This window comes from Rhinatrema bivittatum, unplaced genomic scaffold (assembly GCF_901001135.1).
Source record: "Rhinatrema bivittatum unplaced genomic scaffold, aRhiBiv1.1, whole genome shotgun sequence".
NCBI lineage: Eukaryota > Metazoa > Chordata > Amphibia > Gymnophiona > Rhinatrematidae > Rhinatrema > Rhinatrema bivittatum.
In genome coordinates this window covers 11,029-37,526 of record NW_021820270.1, presented here as the reverse complement: position 1 = coordinate 37,526, position 26,498 = coordinate 11,029, and the positions used below count along the sequence as shown (strand labels likewise).

Here is a 26,498-nt window from a genome sequence, read left to right as displayed (position 1 = left end):
CTCTTGAGGATAGTAACTGCTGCTCTGTGCAGGTTACCCCCATGTTTCTCTTGAGGATAGTAACTGCTGCTCTGTGCAGGTTACCCCCATGTTTCTATTAAGGGCAGTAACTGTCTCTCTCTGTAGGTTACCCCCATGTTTCCATTAAAGGAAGTAACTGCTGCATGCAGGTTACCCCCATGTTTCTCTTGAGGATAGTAACTGCCACTCTGTTCAAGGTTACCCCCATGTTTCCTTTAAGGGCAGTAACTGCCACCCCATGCAGGTTACCCCCATGTTTCCATTAAGGGTAGTAACTGCATCTCCGTGCAAGTTACCCCCATGTAAATGCTCTGCCTACTATATCAATCCATAAGCTACAGACAGCGAGGGTAGCGTCAGGAGGTTGTAGAAGAGCCAGCGATGTCCCTCTCCTCATTGGCTTCCGATGGTGGAATGAGTCAAATTAAAGTTCTTGATGCTGACTTTTAAGATTCTGCATTTATTTTATTTAACTATTTAAAATATTTAGGATATCAGATGGGCAAGTCCTAAGTGAGTTACAATCAAACATGCTTAAGCTAAAAACATACAAAATTAACTTATAACAAGCATAAAACATTTAAATCAAAAGATACCAGTTCTACCATAGAGTAGCTGAACCATTCTGACAGCCCTGCGCTCACTTTTATACTCAGAGCTCGGCATAAAAGCCTGATGGGGGCCATCCAGAATGGGCAGTGAGATCAGTCACTCTGCCCCGATAAGAGAGCTTCGCTGCTCTCCAGGATGTTCGTTGACATTTCCCCAGTTATTGAGATGTAGATGTCGTGATGTAGAGCTGGGGCTTCCTCAGTCATGTCCCCAGTTCATTGGAATATTTGTCTTTAGAAATCCATCAGGGAGAGGGTTTAGAAACTATTTTAAACAAGCAGAAATCATATTGAATGAACGCAAGCTCATGTTCTCCGTGAAATGTGCTTCCTTTCTGCCTGGGGGAAGTGCATTCCCTGAATATTCATTGGGGAGAGTAGCCTTCCAGGACTGGAGCTCTCCCTCCATGATGATGCACCACATTCATTCCTCCGTTAGTATCAGGATCTCATAGAAGCTCCTGATGTTTATTTCAGATCAGTCTTCTCTTTGTCCTCCTGTTCCGCACCTTCTCTTCCCTGCATCTAACAGCATTCTCTACAAATCCTTTTAACATTTTCAGATTAAAGACTCAAATATTCATTATGTAATTCAAGAATAATTTAAAGTTCACATCCTCTGCTCTCCTTTCATTTTCAGATGAATTTTTCCGGCGGGTCTCCCGTTGGGTGGTCTCTCTCGCCATCATTCTGTGGTCTATGGTGATCCTTGCGGTTTTGCTGGTTGCGTTGCTTGTTTACCACTCAAGGAAGGAACGCAAAGAGAAAGGTAATGTAGCCCTGAACCCCGACAGTCAGGGCCGGTGCTTCCATTAAGGCAAACTAGGTGGTTGCCTAGAGCACCAAAATTTTGGGGGCAGCAAAATCCCACCAGCACAAGGCCCAGAAGGGGAAATCCAATACTGCAAAGGAACCAATGAAAAGATCAAACAAAAATACTGATTGCTTTTCTGGTCTTAATCTGACTACAGCAGAAGAAATAAATATCACTGTCCAGGATTTTGAAAAAGTCCCAAGAAACAGACCGGAAGATGGTCTGTCAAAGACAGAAGGCAAAACAAAACGAGACAGACCTGTCGTGTTAGATTGATGATATTTATTCGCACATATACTGTGATAAAAGAGGCCAACTCTGGCCGAATTTCGCACTACGGCTGCTTCAGGGGCTTTTAAAAGAAGTTTTTGGTTGAATATTTCAATCCCTGAAAGTGCAAATTCTGTTAAGATAAAAGGATTATAAGATTCCGGCAGAGTCAATCTCAGATACGGTGCCCCTGAAGCAGCCGTTGCGGAAACTCGGCCAGAGTTGGGCTCTTTTATCTCGGTATATGTGCGAATAAATATCATCAATGTAAGACGACTGGTCTCTCTCGTTTTGTTTTGCCTTCAGGATTTTGAAAATCCACTCCCCCAGTCACCTGGGATGATCCTGAGAGCAGGAGGCAGCATCTTTGGCCCCAGGATGAGCTGGGAGGCATCTTTCCCTGTCCAAGGACACATGAGGGGGTCGATTTGATACATATATTCTGGGATAGCCAGGCAACTTCTCCAGTAGTTCTCTGCTTCCAAGCTGGTGGTAGGCAGGGATAACGGGAGCTTACCAAAAAAAAGAGAAGGTCCTGTTTGTGTGCCTCTCACTTTTTCTTTGTCTTTTCTTATCTGTTTCTTATTCCTTTTCTCCCCAGGCAAGGGTGCTTTAAGGGAAAAAAGCAGGTAGGACCGAGTCTAAAAGGAAACGGTACATCATCAGCAGGAGAAAAGTACCTGAAAGAGAGCCAGGGACTGCATAGGGCAGGTCCTAGAAGGGGATGAGATGCGCTCTTATGGAGTGCACAGGAACAAATCCCCCTCCCCCCCCCAGCTGACAGGGCCGAGAGAGGCCAGAAGTGCTTGCACTGTGGGGAAAGATTACAGAGCCTTGATTGCAGGCTCCTTTTGCCTCAGCTGTGATCGCCTTGACTCACAAGAAAAGCAGGCACATTCGGGAAACGAAGGCAGGAGCAGGCCGCAGCTAGAGGAGCTGTTGACGCCAGTGCAGAGGGAGGGGAAGGTCAGGCAGCATGAACAGATTACTCAGGGCAGGGAGACTCTGCTGGTGCTGCGAGCACAATTAATGCGGCTGCCTCCCCCGCAGGCCAGGAATCTCCAGAGCTAGGGGAGAACGCTCAGTTCTCAATGGAATTCATCCTACGTTTGCACCAGGCATTATATGAAAATGAGGACCAGGGGTCAGGAGGGGAGACTGCAGAGCAGAGGGCTTGGGGGTAAAAAAAACTCAGGAGAGGAAATGGTCCCCCTCCCCCTTGCCTGGGTGAGTCAGATGGGGAACCAGGAGAAGGAGACCCCTCTGAAGAATCTGAACAGAGGAAGAGGCAGGGAAAGGGAAAGATGACACAATCAGGTCCCTCATACGTAAAGTCATGCAGACCATGAGGCTGCAAGAGGCTCGCAGGGAGAGCCCTTCTTCCAAGGCATCAGAAGGCCATCCCAAGTGTTCCCTTTACATCCGGCCTCAGAGAGATGATAAAGGTGGAATGGGCAAGGCAGATCATGGGCACGCTTTATCTATTACAGCAGCCTGCGTGAACAGGCTGTCTGAGCTGCCTAAAGGGGATGCACCAGTCACTGCTGTAACGAAGATGATCCCAGTGGAAGGGGCACAGCCCTCAGGGATGCACAGGACAGGAAAACAGAAGCCTTCTTTAAAAAAAAAAAAAAAAAAAAAAAAAAAAAGGCCTTTAGATCACTAGCCTTTCCCTGCAAGTGGCGACCTATGGGAAATATGTACCTAGAGCGTTGATGGTTGCAGCAGCACAGGGAGGTAGCGTGAGTTCCAGTGGAGGTAGTGTAGGAACCAGTGGAGGTAGTGTGGGATCCAGTAGAGGTAGCACAGGAACCACTGGAAGAAGCAGCAGTGGAAATGATGAGGTGGGAATCGGCATTCCTAGCAGATACTCTGTATTTAGTCAGAACCTCATCCAAACAGTGCTGCTGCTACGACCACCATAATTTTGGAAAATGTTCTGGGGGAGGTTGCCAGGCTGAAGAGCAATGTCCAGAACTGATAATAGCAGCCCAGAACTACAAAGCCTAGGAAACACTGGTGGTCTTGATGGATTGGGATATGAAGGTGGGCCTCTGAGAGGTCCAGGGATGTTAAGAACTCTCCCGGTTGCACTGCCATTATGATGGAGAGAAGAGTTTCCGTGCAGAAGTGAATTACCCGCAAATGACGATTGGCACTCTTGAGATCCAGGATGGGGCAAAATGAATCCTTCTCCTTGGGTATGATGAAATAGAAACATAGAAACATAGAAACATAGAAATGACGGCAGAAGAAGACCAAATGGCCCATCCAGTCTGCCCAGCAAGCTTCCCTCATTTCTTCTCTCATACTTATCTGTTTCTCTTAGCTCTTGGTTCTGATTCCCTTCCACCCCCGCCATTAATGTAGAGAGCGGTGATGGAGCTGCATCCAAGTGAAATATCTAGCTTGATTAGTTAGAGGTAGTAGGGGTAGTAACCGCCGCAATAAGCAAGCTACACCCATGCTTATTTGTTTTTACCCAGATTATGTTATACAGCCCTTATTGGTTGTTTATCTTCTCCCCTGCCGTTGAAGCAGGGAGCTATGCTGGATATGCGTGAGGTATCAGTTTTTTTTCTTCTCCCCTGCCGTTGAAGCAGAGAGCTATGCTGGATATGCATCGAAAGTGAAGTATCAGGCACATTTGGTTTGGGGTAGTAACCGCCGTAACAAGCCAGCTACTCCCCGCTTTGTGAGTGTGAATCCTTTTTTCTTCTCCCCTGCCGTTGAAGTTATGCTGGATATGCGTGAAGTATCAGTTTTTCTTTTCCCCTGCCGTTGAAGCAGAGAGCCATGCTGGATATGCTTCGAGAGTGAAGTATCAGGTACATTTGGTTTGGGGTAGTAACCGCCGCAACAAGCCAGCTACTCCCCACTTTGTGAGTGCGAACCCTTTTTTCTTCTCCCCTGCCGTTTAAGCAGAGAGCTCTGCTGGATGTGTGAAGTAACAGTTTTTCTTTTCCCCTGCTGTTGAAGCAGAGAACTATGCTGGATATGCATTGAAAGTGAAGTATAAGAATGGAGTGATCAAGCTAGTTGAAAGGCATCAGGAATAGAGGAAGGTGGAGGTAGTAATTTGGATATTTGGTTTGGGGTAGTAACCGCCGTAACAAGCCAGCTACTCCCGTCTTTGTGAGTGCAAATCCTTTTTTCCACATTTCCTCTTGCTGTTGAAGCTTAGAGTGATGTTGGAGTCACCCACTCTTCATTGGCGGCCTCTTGACTTTATGGATCCACAGTGTTTATCCCACGCCCCTTTGAAGTCCTTCACAGTTCTGGTCTTCACCACTTCCTCCGGAAGGGCATTCCAGGCATCCACCACCCTCTCCGTGAAGAAATACTTCCTGACATTGGTTCTGAATCTTCCTCCCTGGAGCTTCAAATCGTGACCCCTGGTTCTGCTGATTTTTTTCTTATGGTAAAGGTTTGTTGTTGCCTTTGGATCATTAAAACCTTTCAAGTATCTGAAAGTCTGTATCATATCACCTCTGCTCCTCCTTTCCTCCAGGGTGTACATATTTAGATTCTTCAATCTCTCCTCGTACGTCATGCGATGAAGATCCTCCACCTTCCTGGTCGCCATTCTCTGTACCGCTTCCATCTTGTCTTTGTCTTTTTGTAGATACGGTCTCCAGAACTGAACACAGTACTCCAGGTGAGGCCTCACCAAGGACCTGTACAAGGGAATAATCACTTCCCTTTTCTTACTCGATATTCCTCTCTCTATGCAGCCCAGCATTCTTCTGGCTTTTGCTATCGCCTTGTCGCATTGTTTCGCAGACTTCATATCATTAGACACTATCACCCCAAGGTCCCTCTCCTGCTCCATGCACGTCAGCCTTTCCCCCCCCATCGAATACAGTTCATTCGGATTTCCGCTCCCCATATGCATGACTTTGCACTTCTTGGCATTGAATCTCAGCTGCCATATCTTCGACCACTCTTCCAGTTTCCTTAGATCCCGTCTCATTCTCTCCACTCCTTCCGGCGTGTCCACTCTGTTGCAGATCTTAGTGTCATCCGCAAAAAGACAAACCTTACCTTCTATCCCGTCCGCAATGTCGCTCACAAAGATATTGAACAGGACCGGTCCCAACACCGATCCTTGCGGTACACCACTTAAAACCGCTCTCTCTTCAGAGAAGGTTCCGTTTACCGTCACACATTGTCTTCTGTCCGTCAACCAATTTGCAATCCAGGTCACCACCTTGTCACTCACTCCCAAGCTTCTCGTTTTATTCACCAGTCTCCTGTGCGGAACCGTATCAAAAGCTTTGCTGAAATCCAAGTATATGACATCGAGCGCTCTTCCTTGGTCCAATTCCTTGGTTACCCAGTCAAAAAAGTCAATCAGATTTGTCTGACAGGATCTTCCCCTGGTGAATCCATGTTGCCTCTGGTCCATCAATTCTCCGGACTGTAGATAATTCACTATTCTCTCTTTCAGCAGAGACTCCATTACTTTTCCCACCACCGAAGTGAGGCTAACCGGCCTGTAGTTGCCAGCCTCCTCCCTGTTCCCACTCTTGTGAAGCGGGACCACCACCGCTCTTCTCCAGTCTCTCGGCACCACTCCCGTTTCTAGGGATCTATTGAACAGGTCACACAGCGGACCCGCCAGAACATCTCTGAGCTCCCTCAATATCCTTGGATGAATCCCATCAGGCCCCATGGCTTTGTCCACTTTCAGGTTCTTTAGCTCTTCCCACACATTTTCTACTGTAAAAGGATTTTCATCTATTCCACTTCCCTCCAGTTTCTTGTTGTGTAGAGATGGTCCTTCTCCAGGGTCTTCTTTAGTGAACACAGAGCTGAAGTATTCGTTTAATATTTCTGCCATTTCTTTGTCTGTCTCCACACATTGATCATTACCACCTTTCAATTTCACTATACCACTTTGGACCTTTCTCTTTTCGCTGATGTATCTGAAAAATGTTTTGTCACCATTTTTTATCTCCTTGGCAATCCTCTCTTCTGCTTGATTTTTTGCCAACTTGATTGTTTTCTTCGTCTCCCTCAGTTGATACAAATATTCTTCTTTGTGCTCCTCCCTTTGGGATCCTTTATATTTCTTGAATGCTGTTCTTTTAGCTTTAATTTTGTCAGCCACCTCCTTTGAGAACCAGATAGGTTTCAATTTTCTTTTGCTTTTCTTTATGTTTCTAACATATAGAGCAGTTGCCTTGGTGATTGCTCCTTTTAGATTGGTCCACTGCTGATCCACATCTCTCTCGTTCTCCCTGTATTTTCCTGGGGTGTAGATACCGGGGTTATAGTCCTCAAACTGAGTAGCCTTATCAACATGGATTCCACTTCCACTTTTTTGTGCTGGGAGTGGCAAGGTGATATCATGAACATACCCCGAGGGATGCTGCGAAATTCTAGAGCATATCATTCTCATATGATGTCCAATACCCATTTGTCCGACGTGATCTCAACCCACCCCCTGATAGAAGAGGGATAGTCGGCCCCCTATCTCCTTGTCCCATGGATGGGTCGGCCAAACTTTATTGGGAAATTTGGGTCGAACCTGAGCCCGAACCAGTTCCTCTTTTTGGTTGTCAACTCTGAAAGGACAGAGACCTTCCCAGGGGCCTCGATATCTGAAATGTTGAGTTTCTGTAGGGCCGGAAGCGCTGGGAGCCCCTGGCCTGACCCCTCATGGGCAAGGAGCACTGTGATCTCTTTTTCTTATCTTCCGGTAGCCGAGGCACTGGAGATTCACGCCACTTACTGGCTAGTTTTTCCAATTCGCTTCCAAATAGAATGGATCCCTTAAAGGGCATCTTTGTGAGGTTTGCCTTAGAGATCACATCCGCTGAACAATTTCGCAGCCATAGCTGTCTTCTGGCTGCCATCACTGAGGGTACTCCTCTGGCCAAGATACGCTCTAGGCCAGAGCTTGCATCCACTAGGAAGGCCGTGGTGGGCTCCACTGCCTTTCTGGGATGCGCTCCTGAGCTATCTGCCTCTCTTGAGAGAAGCAGACACAAACGAGCCACCAGGGCACAGCAGGAAGCGATTTTCAGTGTCATTGCTGTCGCGTCAAAGGCTTGCTTAAGGATGGACTCCAAGCGCCTATCGTGTGCATCCTTCAAGGCCGCTCCTCCCTCTACTGGGATAGTTGTTCACTTCAAGATGGCACAGACCAGGGCATCTACTTTTGGGAAACACAGGCGATCTTTGGCCACCGGGCCTCTAAAGCCAGACCTCCTTTAAAACTGGCTTCTGGGGCATCCCACGCCAGGTCAATCAACTTCTGAATGGCTTCCAGCATAGGGAAATAGCAATTGGCTTTCCGTAGAGACACCAGGATGGGGTTCTTCTTTGGTTCCGACATAGGGTCTGTGCCGGGAACTCCCATAGTCTTCAGGGTCTGGCAGACCAGGGCTGGCAATTCATCTCTGTGGAAAAACCGTAGCATGGTCTGATATGGCTCCAACTGGGAGGGGCCGAGCTTGGAGAAGTTCTGAGAATCCAGACCTCCCTGGGCCCCCTCACAGTGCTGACACAGGAAGGATTCTAGGTCAGACTGTGGTCCTAATATGGCAGGCAGCACAAAGAGAGTGTCACTTGTGCTTCTTTGCTGCCGGAGCCATAGTTCAGTGTAGCTGTTGCATTCAGCCAGTTAGCTCCTGAGCTTGAGCGCACAAAACATTGGTAAATGGGGGAAATGGCGCCGCACTAAACCGCGTGCAAGATGGTGCCACTGCGACCTGCCACGTGGAGTGCCCACCGAGTCTGAAGCGGGGCCTACCCCACTGGGGAGGCCGCTCAACCCGCTTGGAACCCCCCTTCCCTTGCCCTAACAGGAACTTAGGAACATAAGAACATGCCATACTGGTTCAGATCGAGGGTCCATCAAGCCCAGCATCCTGTTTCCAACAGTGGCCAATCCAGGCCATAAGAACCTGGCAAGTACCCAAAAACTAAGTCTATTCCATGTAACCATTGCTAATGGCAGTGGCTATTCTCTAAGTGAACTTAATAGCAGGTAATGGACTTCTCCTCCAAGAACTCATCCAATCCTTTTTTAAACACAGCTACACTAACTGCACTAACCACATCCTCTGGCAACAAATTCCAGAGTTTAATTGTGCGTTGAGCAAAAAAGAACTTTCTCCGATTAGTTTTAAATGTGCCCCATCTAACTTCATGGAGTGTCCCCTAGTCTTTCTACTATCCAAACTAGTAAATAACCGATTCACATTTACCCTTTCTAGACCTCTCATGATTTTAAACACCTCTATCATATCCCCCCTCAGCCGTCTCTTCTCCAAGCTGAAAAGTCCTAACTTCTTTAGTCTTTCCTCATAGGGGAGCTGTTCCATTCCCCTTATCATTTTGGTCGCCCTTCTCTGTACCTTCTCCATCGCAATTATATCTTTTTTGAGATGTGGTGACCAGAATTGTACACAGTATTCAAGGTGCGGTCTCACCATGGAGCGATACAGAGGCATTATGACATTTTCCGTTTTATTCACCATTCCCTTTCTAATAATTCCCAACATTCTGTTTGCTTTTTTGACTGCCGCAGCACACTGAGCCGACGATTTCAATGTGTTATCCACTATGACACCTAGATCTCTTTCTTGGGTTGTAGCACCTAATATGGAACCCAACATTGTGTAACTATAGCATGGGTTATTTTTCCCTATATGCATCACCTTGCACTTATCCACATTAAATTTCATCTGCCATTTGGAAGCCTAATGTTCCAGTCTCAGAAGGTCTTCCTGCAATTTATCACAATCTGCTTGTGATTTAACTACTCTGAACAATTTTGTATCATCTGCAAATTCGAATACTTCACTCATTGTATTTCTTTCCAGCTCATTTATAAATATATTGAAAAGTAAGGGTCCCAATACAGATCCCTGAGGCACTCCACTGTCCACTCCCTTCCACTGAGAAAATTGTCCATTTAATCCTACTCTCTGTAGGAGACTGAAGCCCTTCCACGTCTCTGAATCAGTTCTTCTGTACTTACCTGGGCTCAGAGCTTACCGGCTGAGTACAGAGAGGATCTCCAGCTGCGGGGTGAGAGGTCGTAGGCCATCACCGTCGCGCTCAGCTTCAGCAGCAAAGTTGACGCTGGGAACTGGCTACCGGACCAAGGCATACCTCTGAGGGATCTCGGAAATCACCTCAGGAATTCTCAGCTGGGGGAGGGACCTTTAGGTATAACTGCAGGAGAGCGGGGCTCAATCTTTCTCCAATTTAAAGGTAAAATTTCCTCTTCTAAAGAGTACTGTGCTCCCGATAGGGAAGGCACAATCCACATCTGCTAGGAGATGGAGAAATACTGAATGGCTGAGGTCACTTCAGGGGTATTTCTAGGGTGATGTCAGCTTTGAAACCTGTCTCCATCTGCTGGCAGGGGAGCACATAACCCATTGGTCCTGAATCCACCTGGTACACGCTAAGAAATTGCCAATCCCTTTGTATTTTCGTAAAAGGGGTTTTGGCATAATTTGATTTACCGTTTTGTGTGTCTGTCTGTTGGGTGTGGGAGGGGGACTGGTGAGAGGGGACGTGATTGGGGTGAATGTATAGGTGACAGATGAGAGATAGACTTGTTGGTGTGGTGACTGGTGAGAGTATGGACTGGTCTGCAGGACAAAGAGGAAGGTGAAAGTTAAACTTGTCATTAAATTTCCTTTCCTTTACTCCTAGCAGACCAGTCCACAACCCTCCCCCTCAAAAAATAACAAAACAAAAAGAGAAAGACAAGGGATTCAAGATAGGGAAGCTTCACAGAAGAGGGCAGCAAGGAATAGACGAGATCCTCTGAGGGGATTGCCTGACCACATGCCCCGGAGGTCAGTCCCTCCCAAAGAAAAGGGGGGAAGGGAAGAAGGGATGTGGGGAGAGGGGAATGTATGGAAGGAGAAAAGTTAAAAAGAATAAACCAGGGCAGCCCCCTCCCTGTGTGTGTTTGCTTTTCTAGGGGGTGATATTTATTTCTTTGGCTTTGTGTTTGTTGCTGTTTCTTCCCTCAAGGCCAAAAAATACCAATTGTGTGAAGAAAGTGGGCAAGGGAGGAATAGGAGCAGGAGACTGGCAGAGAGCGCGCCAGCCATCCCAGAATATATGTGGCAAAGGACGTAAAAGTAAGGCAAAGACAGAGAACAGCAGCCAAACCAATCAGGCCAGGCGAGACTTATCTAAATGCATTTTACATGGCATGGGTGCTCGATCTCTTGTCAAATACAGAGGTAGCATGGACCCCCACATCCAGTGGATGGGGAAGTTAGGCCCTAGACTAGAAATGGTACAGAATCTGCCCTGGAACCAGGAACTGCAAACAGATTTTTCCAAATACTTTCAGCAATGCAAGAGAAAGGGACTAAAATGTAGGTAAACCCCATCCTGTATGCGATTCAAAACCAAACCATTGATTTGATTTCCCAACCACTTTGGCTAAAGGCAGCTTTCAAACAATTGTAAACCCAGACCCTGACATCAGCTGATGTTTCAGGAAGACCCTGCTTCAGGGGGATCTTATCATCACCGAATCGCCTGATCTCACTATGTACAAATGAGGACGCTGTGCTATAATCAGATCTTCATGATAGTAAAGTAAGGGATAGGTTTACAAACCAGCAGCTCTAACTTGTATCCATTTCTGTTTTTCTATACAGAATCCCTTTCTGCAGAACTTGGTAAGTTTTATTCATAGATACATCAAAGTGTTTATTAAAGATTTTCCTTCCTATGACTAATGTCTGTAATTCTCTGAGCTTTGATTGTTGTCCTTTTGTGTTTCTTTTCAGAGTGGAGAAGATGCTGCAGTTATGCAGGTAACACAATCTGACACAATCTCACCACTTCAATGTGAATGTATTCCTTTATGCAACTACTCTCAGTGTCGTATCTCAGTACAGCCGTCTACAGATAGTAATAGTGACAGAATATTTCTCTGCTGTGATACAGAAGAGTGTGTGTGTTTCCTGATCGTACACTGCAGGGTCAGAGAGTGATCCCTCTGGTAAGGAGAGAATAGGGACAGAATATTTCTTTCCTGTGATAGAGAAGAGTGTGTGTGTTTCCTGATCGTACACTGCAGGGTCAGGGAGTGATCCCTCTGGTAAGGAGAGAATAGGGACAGAATATTTCTTTGCTGTGATAGAGAAGAGTGTGTGTGTCCTGATCATACACTGCAGGGTCAGGGAGTGATCCCTCTGGTAAGGAGAGAATAGGGACAGAATATTTCTTTGCTGTGATAGAGAAGAGTGTGTGTGTCCTGATCATACACTGCAGGGTCAGGGAGTGATCCCTCTGGTAAGGAGAGAATAGGGACAGAATATTTCTCTGCTGTGATACAGAAGAGTGTGTGTTTCCTGATCATACACTGCAGGGTCAGGGAGTGATCCCTCTGGTAAGGAGAGAATAGGGACAGAATATTTCTTTGCTGTGATAGAGAAGAGTGTGTGTGTTTCCTGATCATACACTGCAGGGTCAGGGAGTGATCCCTCTGGTAAGGAGAGAATAGGTACAGAATATTTCTCTGCTGTGATACAGAAGAGTGTGTGTGTCCTGATCATACACTGCAGGGTCAGGGAGTGATCCCTCTGGTAAGGAGAGAATAGGGACAGAATATTTCTCTGCTGTGATACAGAAGAGTGTGTGTTTCCTGATCGTACACTGCAGGGTCAGGGAGTGATCCCTCGGGTAAGGAGAGAATAGGGACAGAATATTTCTCTTTCCCTGTACGTTTCTGGATCAGTCCAGACTCCTAGGTTTTGCCTCCCCTCTAGCAGATGGAGACAGAGAAGTTTTGGCCAACTCTGTCCTAAACCCTGAGGTACCACCTACAGTCCATCAGTATTTCTCTGTCTCCAGCAGATGGTGGAGGTGCAAAAACTACAGTCTGGTCTTAGTCAGTTACTTGTATAAAAAAAAACAAGTAGAGACAGGAGTTTAGTTAGTTTAAAAAAAAACAGGAAGAAGGAGGACTTAAATTATCACAGCCTTCGGAGCCTCCAGGGGGTTGGTAGGTCCCGAGGGGATTATCCCCCCTGGTATTTGAGGCACTAGAAGCAAGGGGTTGAGAATCTCCGTGTCTGCTCCGCCCCCCCGCCCCCCCCCCCAGGCTTTGGGGTGATACTGGGGAGCCCGGCTCACTCACCTTCGGAGGCAGAGGACATTAAGCAGGTTATAAAAAAAAAAGTTTGGTGCTTCTTTTCCTGGACAGAGGCAGAGTGCCTCGCTGTGCCGGGTCTCCCTCTGTTATCGCGCTCTCCTTTGGTGTGCCGTTTGTTTTCCTCATGCCGCGGCGAGCGGCCTGCAAGGCATGTGGAGATGTACGCGTGCGCACCTCCAGAGATGGGCTCTGCTCTGCCTGCCTCCCCGGAGGGGAGAGAACGTCGGCCACCGCTGGCAGCGGTGGTTCTAAGCCGCACCGCAAGCCGGGAAAGCTCGGGCGGCGGCAACAGGATGGTTCAGATCTGCTCCCGCTTAGCGAGGAGCTGATCTGAACATTTGCGCTGCTGAGCTGGCCGCGCTGGGGGAGGGGAATTTTCCCCCACCTTTGTCGCCGCATTTTCAGGCCCATGAGAGGGGCAAGTGGGCGGAGGAGGTTGTTGACAAGGAGGGCAAAGCCCTGAGGGGGATTCTGACTCCTCCTCCTCCTCGCTTTCTTCAGAGTTCATTATGCTCCTGCACAAAGCCTTTAAAGCTCGCAAAGCTGCCAAGAGAGAGGCAGGAGCTGCCTCGCTGGTGTCTGGGGCGTGTGGTCCTAAGCAGCCTCGGCTTCCGGAGAGAGGGGATGCGCTGGTACCTCGGTCCCTCCGTTGTTCTGCCCTGTCCTGTCCGGTGGGTGATGTGTCCTCTCCAGATTCTGACCTGGACAACACAAATTTAGGGGACAAGCCCCCATTTGGGGCAGATCCTGATGACAACTTGGACCAAGTCAAGCCTCAGGGCATGGACGGAGATAACCCTAAGGAGGTCCATCTCTTCAGAAGGGATGAGCTAGATCCACTCACTCTGGCTGTTTGAGGAATTAGGTATTGAGGTACCTAAGGGAGATTCCTGCTTGGGGAACATTGATCCACTTATGGTGAGTCTCAGGGGTCCGACAAAGTCTTTTCCCCTTCCATTTGTCTGTCACCGATTTGCTGTTCCGTGAATGGGATACTCCAGATTTGGAACCTAACATTTCATCTGCCATTTTGATGCCCAATTTTCCAGCCTCACAAGGTCTTCCTGCAATTTATCACAATCTGCTTGTGATTTAACTATTCTGAACAATTTTCTATCATCTGCACATTTCATTATCTCACTCGTCGTATTTCTTTCCAGATCATTTATAAATATATTGAAAAATAAGGGTCCCAATACAGATCCCTGAGGCACTCCACTGCCCACTCCCTTCCACTGAGAAAATTGTCCATTTAATCCTACTCTCTGTTTCCTGTCTTTTAGCCAGTTTGCAATCCACGAAAGGACATCGCCTCCTATCCCATGACTTTTTACTTTTCCTAGAAGCCTCTCATGAAGAACTTTGTCAAACGCCTTCTGAAAATCCAAGTATACTATATCTACCGGTTCACCTTTATCCACATGAAGTGAGGGAAGGATGGTTGTGTGGGTGGGTATGGAGGAGTGATATAAGTGAGAGGGGATGTGTTACGTTTCCTAGTGTGTAGACAGATGGACTCAGGTTGTGCTCTCCTGCCAGCAGATGCTCTCATACAGGTCTGGCCAGAAGACAAGTTGTTTTATGCCTTTCCTCTGTGGTCCCTGCTGGGCAGGATAGCTTGCAAGATTGAAGGCCACAGGGGGTTGGTACTTCCAGTGGCATCAGACTGGCCCACGCAACCATGGTTTGAAGATCTGCAAAGACTCCTGGTGGAGACCCCCGTTCATTTTCCAACACAGATGGATCTGTTACGGCAGGGACAGGTTCTTCACGAGGATCCAACTCTGTTCTGTCTTGCGGTTTGGTCCTTGAGAGGGCTCGCCTGTTGAAGCGTGGGTATTCTTCTGCGGTGATTGCACCTTAGTCCACGCTGACAAGTTCTCTACTTCCTTAGCCTGTGTGCAGGTTTGGAGAGTGTTTGAGGCCTGGTGTGAGGATCTCTGTAATGTCACTGCCTGCTGAAGCCCTCCAGAACCAGCAGCAGCACAGGGACCCTGGGTGTCTGCAGTCTTGTTTTCCCGATTGCCTGCATTGTCCCTGAAAGAAGCCCTTCTGCCTTCATCAGGAAGTGCCCAGGTACAGAGAAAGTGCAGGGGGCCGCAGAACAGACAGTGCAGTACCTGTGGCCCTCATCACTGTTATTGCCCTGTTCCACAGTCACCTGCCTCCATGTCATAGTGAACAGTCTGATTCAGTCCTGGCTTTATTGTGGTGCATGATGGGATTTGTAGTATGGAGGGCATCAGCTTCCCCATCTGAGGGCAATGTCCCTCCAGCAGCTAAAAACAAGAAGATACTGGGAAAAGAGAGGGGAAATCTGAAGACCTATGTTCTGCAGCTCATGAGAGAGAGCCACTGACCAATAGGATTGCTAGAACCTGCCAGTGAGCAGAGCTTCTGATAGGCTGAATGGATGAGGAACTAAGCAATGACAGTTGGGGGGGGGAGTGTCAGGAGCCAATGAGGGCCAGCAGATGGGTAGGGAGCCAATAACGGTTAGATGTGGGTGTGTGAGGAGCCAATCAGAAGTGTGAGCTCATGTTTATTAATGTTTCTCCTCTCTGCAGTGGACGTGACTCTGGATCCTGAAACTGCTCATCCTGAGCTCCTGACTGACGAGGGGAAAACTGTGAGACCCAGAGGCACAGGAGAGAACCTGCCCTACAGTCCACTGAGATTGATGGTGTTCTCCCCTGTGTGCTGGGGCGGGAGGCCTTCACCTCGGGGAGACATTACTGGGAGGTAGTGGTGGGGGAAGGGAGGAAATGGGAGGTGGGGGTGTGCAGAGACTCTGTGCACAGAAAGGAGTGGATTAAACCATCACCTGAGGAGGGATACTGGGTAAGGAGGCTGTGGCGTGAAGGGAAATATGATGCCATCCCCACCCTCAAGACCAGGTACGCCGTGAGCGAGAGTCCCTTGGCCGTGGGGATCTTCCTGGACTATGAGGCAGGAGAGGTTTCATTTTACGATGCAGAGAATAAATCTCATCTCTTCACCTTCTCTGACACCTTCTCAGGCACCCTCCGGCCTTTCTTCTGTACGAAGGATAAGCCTCTGAAGATCCGGCCAGTGCCCTGCTGGGAGTGAGAGTGCGGAGCTCCAGGGGTATCAGCTGCGGTCTCTGGGAGATGGTGAGAGGGGAAAGGAGGCTCCAGATTTGTGTTAAACCTGTGAATGAAAAATCACTGCCCAGCAACAGGAGAGGCCCGGAGAGGGTGGGGAGCAGGTGGGAGATAAGATTGGTGAGGAGTTAGGGGCTGGGAGGTCTAAGTTACGTAGGGTGTAATGAGAGGATGCGGGGGGGGGGGGGGGGGGGGGAACGGGACTTTTCTTTCTAAGTAAAATCAGTTGGATGGGAGGGAAGGATTCCTTGCTTGGGGGTGCCCGAGATGGGCAGACGAGGTGCGTTAGTGGATGTAACTGGATAGATTTAGATGATTAATTTGGAGCTGAAAATCTCTCTAAAGATAAGCATCTGAAATTAGCCCACGCCCTCGCCTGCTCAAGACTATTTGTACAGTGACCTCATATAGCGTAAGATAGCTGTGGAACAATTCATTAATTAGGAGTGGAGGAGTAACCTAGGGGTTAGAGCAGCTACAAACCAGGGCTCAAATCCTGCTGCTGCTCCCTGTAACCTTGGGTAAGTCACTTCTCCCTCCTTTACCTCTGGCTGTGAGCCCTCTGGTGATGGGGAGATAGCGACAGTACCTGCAAGCTTTGAAGAGGCTGAAAGGCAGAATGTAAATCTAAGAACATAAGACTTTCCTTACTGAGTCAGACCGAGGGTCGGGCAAGCCAGGTCACAAGTACCTGGCAGGATCCCAAGGGTGGAGAGATTCCAAGCTGCTTATCCCAGGAATAAGCAGTGGTTTTCTGCAGCTCCACCTTAATGATGGTTTATGGTCTTTTCATCCAGGAACTTGTCCTAATCTTTTTATAAACATAGCTACATTAACAGCTTTCACCACATCCTCTGGCAATGAATTCCAGAGCTTAATTATACATTGAGTACAAACATATTTTCTCTTATTAGTTTTAAATGTTTTACCCAAGAGCTTCATTGTGTGTTCCCTGATGAATCCAGCGAGAATGGGAGGTGCCTACGAAAGCCGGCAGCTTTCACACCACCGCGGTGTTTTCATTGCCAGCTTTCGCACCCAATAGCGCCACCATGAAAGGTGGTGCTACTGGGAGCGCTACTGGTGATGATAACGTTTCTTACCTTATCGTCACCACAGAAGACACCGCGGAATCCGCCTCCTCGCCGCCCTGACTCCGCCCCCAGCATGCTATCGCACACAATAAGTGTTTGAAAATGATCCCCTACGTTTGTACCGGAGGCATCAGAGGGTAAAGTGACTTGCTCAGGGTCACAAGGAGTGGCAATGGGACTCGAATGCTGGTCTTCTGGTTTGTAGCCCATTGCTCTAACCACTAGGCTACTCCTCCCCTCCACTATAGTGTTTGTAGAGTTATGTGTTTATTTTATTATGTTTCTGCAGATATATATTTAAGTAAACCCATGCTAAAATTGTACAAATACCTGCTGTAATAGTGGAAGTGAATTCATTTTTCATGCAGAGGCTGTAAGTAATCATTTGAGTTGTATTACTGTCTAAGTTTATTTATAATGCCCCTTTTATAATATGTTCTGCCTGGTTTTATATGATATTTGATTTTTATAGAGAATAATCTGACTGAAAGTTTGCCCCCTAAAGATGCCTTCTCGGGTGAAACAATAAAGGCCTTTGTTGGTGGTTTTTTTTGAAGATTTGTTACTTGGAAGTTTCCTGTCCTCAGTGCTTTTCAAACCGGACTGGCATTTTGTCCTAATTCATTATGTATATGGAGTTACTTTGAAAAATTGTCACTTTGAAGCTGCTTTTCAATCAGGACTGTCACTTTTTCTAATGTTTGTCAGAATTAAAACATTGGATTTACTTTGTTTGATTTTCTCCTAAGCTTAGCCACTTAGTTTAGAAAATCCGGCCCTATCGCAGCTCTGTGAATTCGGCAGTACCAGGGTAACTATACAATGGTAAACCTAGCCACCACATGGGATGACTGCTCTGAAATACAACTCATCAATAACAGCCACAAGATGCAAGGACAAGAATACCAAGATGTTAACAAAGCATTTATACAAACAGATTATATTTCATAACATCACATTTAATCACAGTGCGCTAACAGAGAATCACATATAATCATATTGTGATACCAGAGAATCACATAGAATCATAGTGTGCTACCAGAGAATCACATAGAATCATATTGTGCTACCAGAGAATCACATAGAATCATATTGTGATACCAGAGAATCACATAGAATCATAGTGTGCTCCCAGAGAATGACATAGAATCATAGTGTGCTCCCAGAGAATGACATAGAATCATAGTGTGCTCCCAGAGAATCACATAGAATCATAGTGTGCTCCCAGAGAATCACATAGAATCATAGTGTCCTACCAGAGAATCACATAGAATCATAGTGTGCTACCAGAGAATCACATAGAATCATAGAATGCTATTAGAGAATCACATAGAATCATAGTGTGCTATTAGAGAATCACATAGAATCATAGAATGCTATTAGAGAATCACATAGAATCATAGAATGCTATTAGAGAATCATAGAATGCTATTAGAGAATCACATAGAATCATAGAATGCCATTAGAGAATCACATAGAATCATAGAATGCTATTATAGAATCACATAGAATCATAGAATGCTATTAGAGAATCACATAGAATCATAGAATGCTATTATAGAATCATAGAATGCTATTAGAGAATCACATAGAATCATAGAATGCCATTAGAGAATCACATAGAATCATAGAATGCTATTACAGAATCATATATAATCATAGAATGCTATTAGAGAATCACATAGAATCATAGAGTGCTATTAGAGAATCACATAGAATCATAGTGTGCTACCAGAGAATCACATATAATCATAGAATGCTATTAGAGAATCACATAGAATCATAGAATGCTATTATAGAATCATAGTGTGCTATTAGAGAATCACATATAATCATAGAATGCTATTAGAGAATCACATAGAATCATAGAGTGCTATTAGAGAATCACATAGAATCATAGTGTGCTACCAGAGAATCACATAGAATCATAGAATGCTATTAGAGAATCACATAGAATCATAGAATGCTATTATAGAATCATAGTGTGCTATTAGAGAATCACATAGAATCATATAATGCTATTAGAGAATCACATATAATCATAGAATGCTATTAGAGAATCACATAGAATCATAGAATGCTATTAGAGAATCACATAGAATCATAGTGTGCTACCACATAGAATCATAGAATGCTATTAGAGAATCACATAGAATCATAGAATGCTATTAGAGAATCACATAGAATCATAGTGTACTACCAGAGAATCACATAGAATCATAGTGTGCTACCAGAGAATCACATAGAATCATAGAATGCTATTAGAGAATCACATAGAATCATAGAATGCTATTAGAGAATCACATAGAATCACAGTGTGCTACCAGAGAATCACATAGAATCACAGTGTGCTACCAGAGAATCACATAGAATCATAGAGTGCTATTAGAGAATCATATAGAATCATAGAGTGCTATTACAGAATCACATAGAATCATAGAATGCTATTATAGAATCATAGTGTGCTATTAATCACATAGAATCATAGAATGCTATTAGAGAATCACATAGAATCATAGAATGCTATTAGAGAATCACATAGAATCATAGTGTGCTATTAGAGAATCACATAGAATCATAGAATGCTATTAGAGAATCATAGAATGCTATTAGAGAATCATAGAATGCTATTAGAGAATCACATATAATCATAGAATGCCATTAGAGAATCACATAGAATCATAGAATGCTATTACAGAATCACATATAATCATAGAGTGCTATTAGAGAATCACATAGAATCATAGTGTGCTACCAGAGAATCACATAGAATCATAGAATGCTATTAGAGAATCACATATAATCATAGAGTGCTATTAGAGAATCACATAGAATCATAGAATGCTATTAGAGAATCACATAGAATCATAGAATGCTATTAGAGAATCACATAGAATCATAGAATGCTATTATAGAATCATAGTGTGCTATTAGAGAATCACATATAATCATAGTGTGCTACCACATAGAATCATAGAATGCTATTAGAGAATCACATAGAATCATAGAATGCTATTAGAGAATCACATATAATCATAGAGTGCTATTACAGAATCACATATAATCATAGAGTGCTATTACAGAATCACATATAATCATAGAGTGCTATTAGAGAATCACATATAATCATAGTGTGCTATTAGAGAATCACATAGAATCATAGAGTGCTATTAGAGAATCACATAGAAACATAGAATGCTATTAGAGAATCATAGAATGCTATTAGAGAATCTCATAGAATCATAGAATGCTATTAGAGAATCACATAGAATCATAGAATGCTATTAGAGAATCACATAGAATCATAAAATGCTATTAGAGAATCACATAGAATCATAGTGTGCTATTAGAGAATCACATAGAATCATAGAATGCTATTATAGAATCACATAGAATCAAAAAATGCAATTAGAGAATCACATAGAATCATAGTGCTATTAGAGAATCACATAGAATCATAGAATGCTATTAGAGAATCACATAGAATCATAGTGCTATTAGAGAATCACATAGAATCATAGTGCTATTAGAGAATCACATAGAATCATAAAATGCTATTAGAGAATCACATAGAATCATAGTGCTATTAGAGAATCACATAGAATGCTATTAGAGAATCACATAGAATCATAGAATGCTATTACAGAATCACACAGAATCATAGAATGCTATTAGAGAATCACATAGAATCATAGAATGCTATTAGAGAATCACATAGAAACATAGAATGCTATTAGAGAATCATAGAATGCTATTAGAGAATCACATAGAATCATAGAGTGCTATTAGAGAATCACATATAATCATAGAATGCTATTAGAGAATCACATAGAATCATAGAATGCTATTAGAGAATCACATATAATCATAGAGTGCTATTAGAGAATCACATAGAATCATAGAATGCTATTAGAGAATCACATATAATCATAGAATGCTATTAGAGAATCACATAGAATCATAGTGTGCTATTAGAGAATCACATAGAATCATAGAATGCTATTACAGAATCACATATAATCATAGAATGCTATTACAGAATCACATATAATCATAGAATGCTATTAGAGAATCACATAGAATCATAGTGTGCTACCAGAGAATCACATATAATCATAGAATGCTATTAGAGAATCACATAGAATCATAGAATGCTATTAGAGAATCACATAGAATCATAGAATGCTATTAGAGAATCATAGTGTGCTATTAGAGAATCACATATATTGTTATTGTTCAATGTTCTATGTAAAAAACCCCAGTCTAACCTCCCAGACCAGGGCAACCTTTTCGTTACTTGTAAACCGGATTGATTTGTATTGCATACAGGAATTCCGGTATATAAAAATTAAAAATAAATAAATAAATATAATCATAGGGTGCTATTAGAGAATCATAGTGTGCTACCAGAGAATCACATAGAATCATAGAATGCTATTAGAGAATCACATAGAATCATACAATGCTATTAGAGAATCATAGTGTGCTATTAGAGAATCACATATAATCATAGTGTGCTATTAGAGAATCACATATAATCATAGGGTGCTATTAGAGAATCACATAGAATCATAGTGTGCTACCAGAGAATCACATAGAATCATAGAATGCTATTAGAGAATCACATAGAATCATAGAATGCTATTAGAGAATCACATAGAATCATAGTGTGCTACCAGAGAATCACATATAATCATAGTGTGCTACCAGAGAATCACATAGAATCATAGAATGCTATTAGAGAATCACATATAATCATAGAATGCTATTAGAGAATCACATATAATCATAGTGTGCTATTAGAGAATCACATATAATCATAGAATGCTACCTGAGAATCACATAGAATCATAGAATGCTATTAGAGAATCACATATAATCATAGAATGCTATTAGAGAATCACATAGAATCATAGAATGCTATTAGAGAATCACATATAATCATAGAATGCTATTAGAGAATCACATAGAATCATAGAATGCTATTACAGAATCACATAGAATCATAGAATGCTATTAGAGAATCTCATATAATCATAGAATGCTATTAGAGAATCACATAGAATCATAGAGTGCTATTAGAGAATCACATAGAATCATAGTGTGCTATTAGAGAATCACATAGAATCATAGTGTGCTAACAAAGAATCACATAGAATCATAGAATGCTATTAGAGAATCACATAGAATCATAGAATGCTATTAGGGAATCACATAGAATCATAGAATGATATTAGGGAATCACATAGAATCATAGAATGCTATTAGGGAATCACATAGAATCATAGAATGCTATTAGAGAATCACATAGAATCATAGTGTGCTACCAGAGAATCACATAGAATCATAGAATGCTATTAGAGAATCACATAGAATCATAGAATGCTATTAGAGAATCACATAGAATCATAGAATTGTATTACAGAATCACATATAATCATAGAATGCTATTATAGAATCATAGAATGCTATTAGAGAATCACATAGAATCATAGAGTGCTATTAGAGAATTACATAGAATCATAGAATTGTATTACAGAATCACATATAATCATAGAATGCTATTATAGAATCATAGAGTGCTATTAGAGAATCACATAGAATCATAGAATGCTATTAGAGAATCACATAGAATCATAGAATGCTATTAGAGAATCACATAGAATCATAGAGTGCTATTAGAGAATCACATAGAATCATAGTGTGCTACCAGAGAATCACATAGAATCATAGAATGCTATTAGAGAATCACATAGAATCATAGAATGCTATTAGAGAATCATAGAGTGCTATTAGAGAATCACATAGAATCATAGAGTGCTATTATAGAATCATAGTGTGCTACCAGAGAATCACATAGAATCATAGTGTGCTACCAGAGAATCACATAGAATCATAGAATGCTATTAGAGAATCACATAGAATCATAGAATGCTATTAGAGAATCACATAGAATCATATTGTGCTACCAGAGAATCACATAGAATCATAGAATGCTATTAGAGAATCACATATAATCATAGAACTATTAGAGAATCACATATAATCAAAGAGTGCTACCAGAGAATCACATAGAATCATAGAATGCTATTAGAGAATCACATATAATCATAGAACTATTAGAGAATCACATATAATCAAAGAGTGCTACCAGAGAATCACATAGAATCATAGTGTGCTACCAGAGAATCACATAGAATCATAGAATGCCATTAGAGAATCACATAGAATCATAGAATGCTATTAGAGAATCACATATAATCATAGTGTGCTACCAGAAAAAGCTGCTCCTTTGGGTCTGCTGTGATCGTGCCCCGACTTGGCCCTTGTTTCACCAACCTGGCTTCCTCAGGGAGAAGAAACCTTGATGACTTGGACACCCAAAAATCCCTTGTCAAGCTTCCTCCATGCCATCGCAGGGGGAGCTGAAGATGTAACGAGGTTTAAAATGCCACATGGCTAAGTAAACCATTTAGAGTGACAGCCATTGGAATAAGGGATGAAAATCACCAAGCTGGCTGTAGCATCTACATTACAGATGTTTCACAAAACGTGGAGCAGTTTATATAAACATTCCTTCTAATGGCTGTAATCCAGGGATTGCAAAATCAGTGAGGGGGTGGCAGTACTGTATATGTATATAATTGTGTGTGTATATGGTTACAAATATCAAAAACCAACAAACAACATCATCCACGCCAGTTCAAAGAAGGCCTCCCTGTAGGCCAATATTTTCGAATTCAAAGAATTTGTTCCAATAAAGAAGAGTTTCATCGCCAAGCTACCATGTTAAAATTTCGATTTCAGGAAAGAGGATATCCTCACAGATAATTAATCATGCATATAAAAGAGCTACATTCTCTGATAGAAAATCCTTATTACAATACAAACAAAAACCTATTATGCCCAATCTGATCTGTGTGTTACAGCACTCCCAACTTACGCAATAGATAAGACAAATATTACTCAAATATTGGCATGTTCTTAGTCCCCATTCCGTGTTTCAAGAAGTACCTATGTTTGCCTATTCCAGAGGACTAAATATAAAACATGTTGTGAGAGCTTCATTGCCAGATTCAAAAGCCAATACTGGGACAGGTCAATCCATATGTGGCAGATGTTCATTTTGTTCTCAAGCCCAGCAAGGCTCCATCTGGCAACATCCTCTTACTGGATACAGAGTTAGATGGACCAATGATGTTAATTGTAATACAGACCATGTTGTCTATGTGCTCCAGTGTCCGTGTCCTAAAATTTATATAGGTCGTACTAAACATAAGATCAGGACATGCCTCACTGAACACAAATGCCGTATCAATAACAAAGATGTCAAGGCACCTATTGTTCAGCACAGCATAGATAAAGCACATATTTTTGAGAACCTACAATGGGCCATCATAGAACATGTTCCCGCATCGTGGAGAGGAGGCGATAGAGCATCTATACTTAACTACAAAGAGTATGCATGGATTCACCGGCTTCAATCTTTAGAACAACACCCCCGGGAGAAGAAATGGAATCAGCCCTCTCGTTCCTCACTGACGCTGCGCTGTATGGAATCTGCTCTGTGAGGTGCCAGACCTCAGGTGCAAGCTCCCTCTGGTGTTTAGCAGAAGCCACCACTCAGCATCCTTCAAGGTACATAGGAGCAGAGCCATCAGACCATTTCACTATTGTCAGTAGGATTTAATTTCTATATTTTAGTAGTTATTTTCTGTGGTATCATACCGAGCATGCTTTTGCAGTGTGGTGGGTAACGCATTTATTAAACAGAGAGGGACTGGCCCGACTCATTTTAAAACGACTGGGAAATAGCGACGACATTTCTTTTATTCTGTGCAGGCTACCCCCAAGCGTAATAGAAAAGTTACCCCACGTCTTCATGTCCGTGCTCTAGCGCTAAGGATCCTCTGTGTTTATCCCAAGCCCCTTTGAATCCCTTCTTGTCTTCACCGCCTCTTCCAGGCATCCAGGCATCCAGCGCCCTTTCCGTGAAGAAATATTTGCTGACATTGTTCCCGAGTCTCCCCCCAGCTTCCTTTCCATGGGAAAAGCTTTGACGATGGTGATCATTAAAACCTTTCAGGTATCTGATGGTCTGTATCCTATCTCCCCTCTGCTCTGCCTCTTCTCTTCCAGGAGGTCCATATTTCGCTCCTTTAGTCATATCTCACATGGCTTTCTCACACCATTTTGTTTGCCTCTCTCTGGACTGCTTCCATTCTGTCCGTAACTCTTATTTTATGACAGAAAATGTTTTGGGGTTGGGTTTTTTTGCACAAACAGGGCCGGTGCTGGCTTTTTTGCTGCCCTGTGCGAACAATTACTGTGCTGGCCCCCTCCGAGCCCCCGAGCCCCCAGTTCATTCCTCCCTACCCAGGTCTAACCCCCTCTCCTCTGGAACCCATGGCCGGTCACAGGCGAACCTTAAAGGCCCATCCACACACGCTTGCACAATTAAAAATTATGCATTTCTAATAACTGATTTTATATTAAAAAGAACATTCTGAGCACAGTCTTCTGAGGCAAAAATATTGCTTACAGCAACCTGCATATTATATTTACATGCACTGCTGTGGTGCCAACCAGAAAACCCTGCAAAAATACCCAGATGGTATTAGGCCTGTTGTAATGCATTTTGGATGTGGACTTGACCTTCAGAAAGCCTTGAGTAAACAATTATCAATTATCAAAGAATCCAGTATAAAACCCTCACCCTTCTTCACAAAAAAATAAACAACAACAGAATGGTCTGGCTAAACAACAACATCCAACCATATTTCACACAAAGAAATCTCAGATCCACCAACTCAGGTCTCCTCTCCATCCCAACTCTTAAAAATGCTCACCTCAATACAACACGCAAACGAGCCATTACAATAGCTGGCCCTACCCTCTGGAACTCCCTCCCCCCACAGCTCAGAAACGAACCCTCACCTCAAGTCTTTAAAAAACAGCTCAAAACATGGCTGTTCTTGAAAGCATTCCCTCCTGAACCCCAACATCCTATAATAAACACTCTTGAAAGCCTTACCGCATAACTTCTACTCTGCATGAACGCATAACCCCTCCCCCCTTCTCTTTCCTCCCTTTTCCCTGTCCCCCACCCTTCTCGTAACCTCCCTCTTCCCTGTCCCCCACCCTACTCATAACCAAGTCATATTGTACATATTGTATATAGGCTATATGCCATTTCTATATACCCACATCTAATATTTAATTTTAATTTTATTCATATGTTACAATGTTCCTTATATTTATTGTTTAATCAACTGTTCTCTTGTTACAATGTAAAATAGGGCAGTTCCGGCTCTATTCAACCTGTTTTCTGGAAACCGATGTGATATCTCGATCGAATGTCGGTATACAAAAGAAATAAATAAATAATAAATAAATAAATTATAATACAGCAAA

At 43.5% G+C, this 26,498-nt stretch overlaps 1 pseudogene; it reads left to right on the top strand.

Moving 5' to 3' along the window:
* The window catches only part of LOC115081317, an 89,066-nt pseudogene extending 72,915 nt beyond the window's left edge, over nucleotides 1-16,151 (top strand).
* Nucleotides 16,152-26,498: the final 10,347 nt, after the last annotated feature.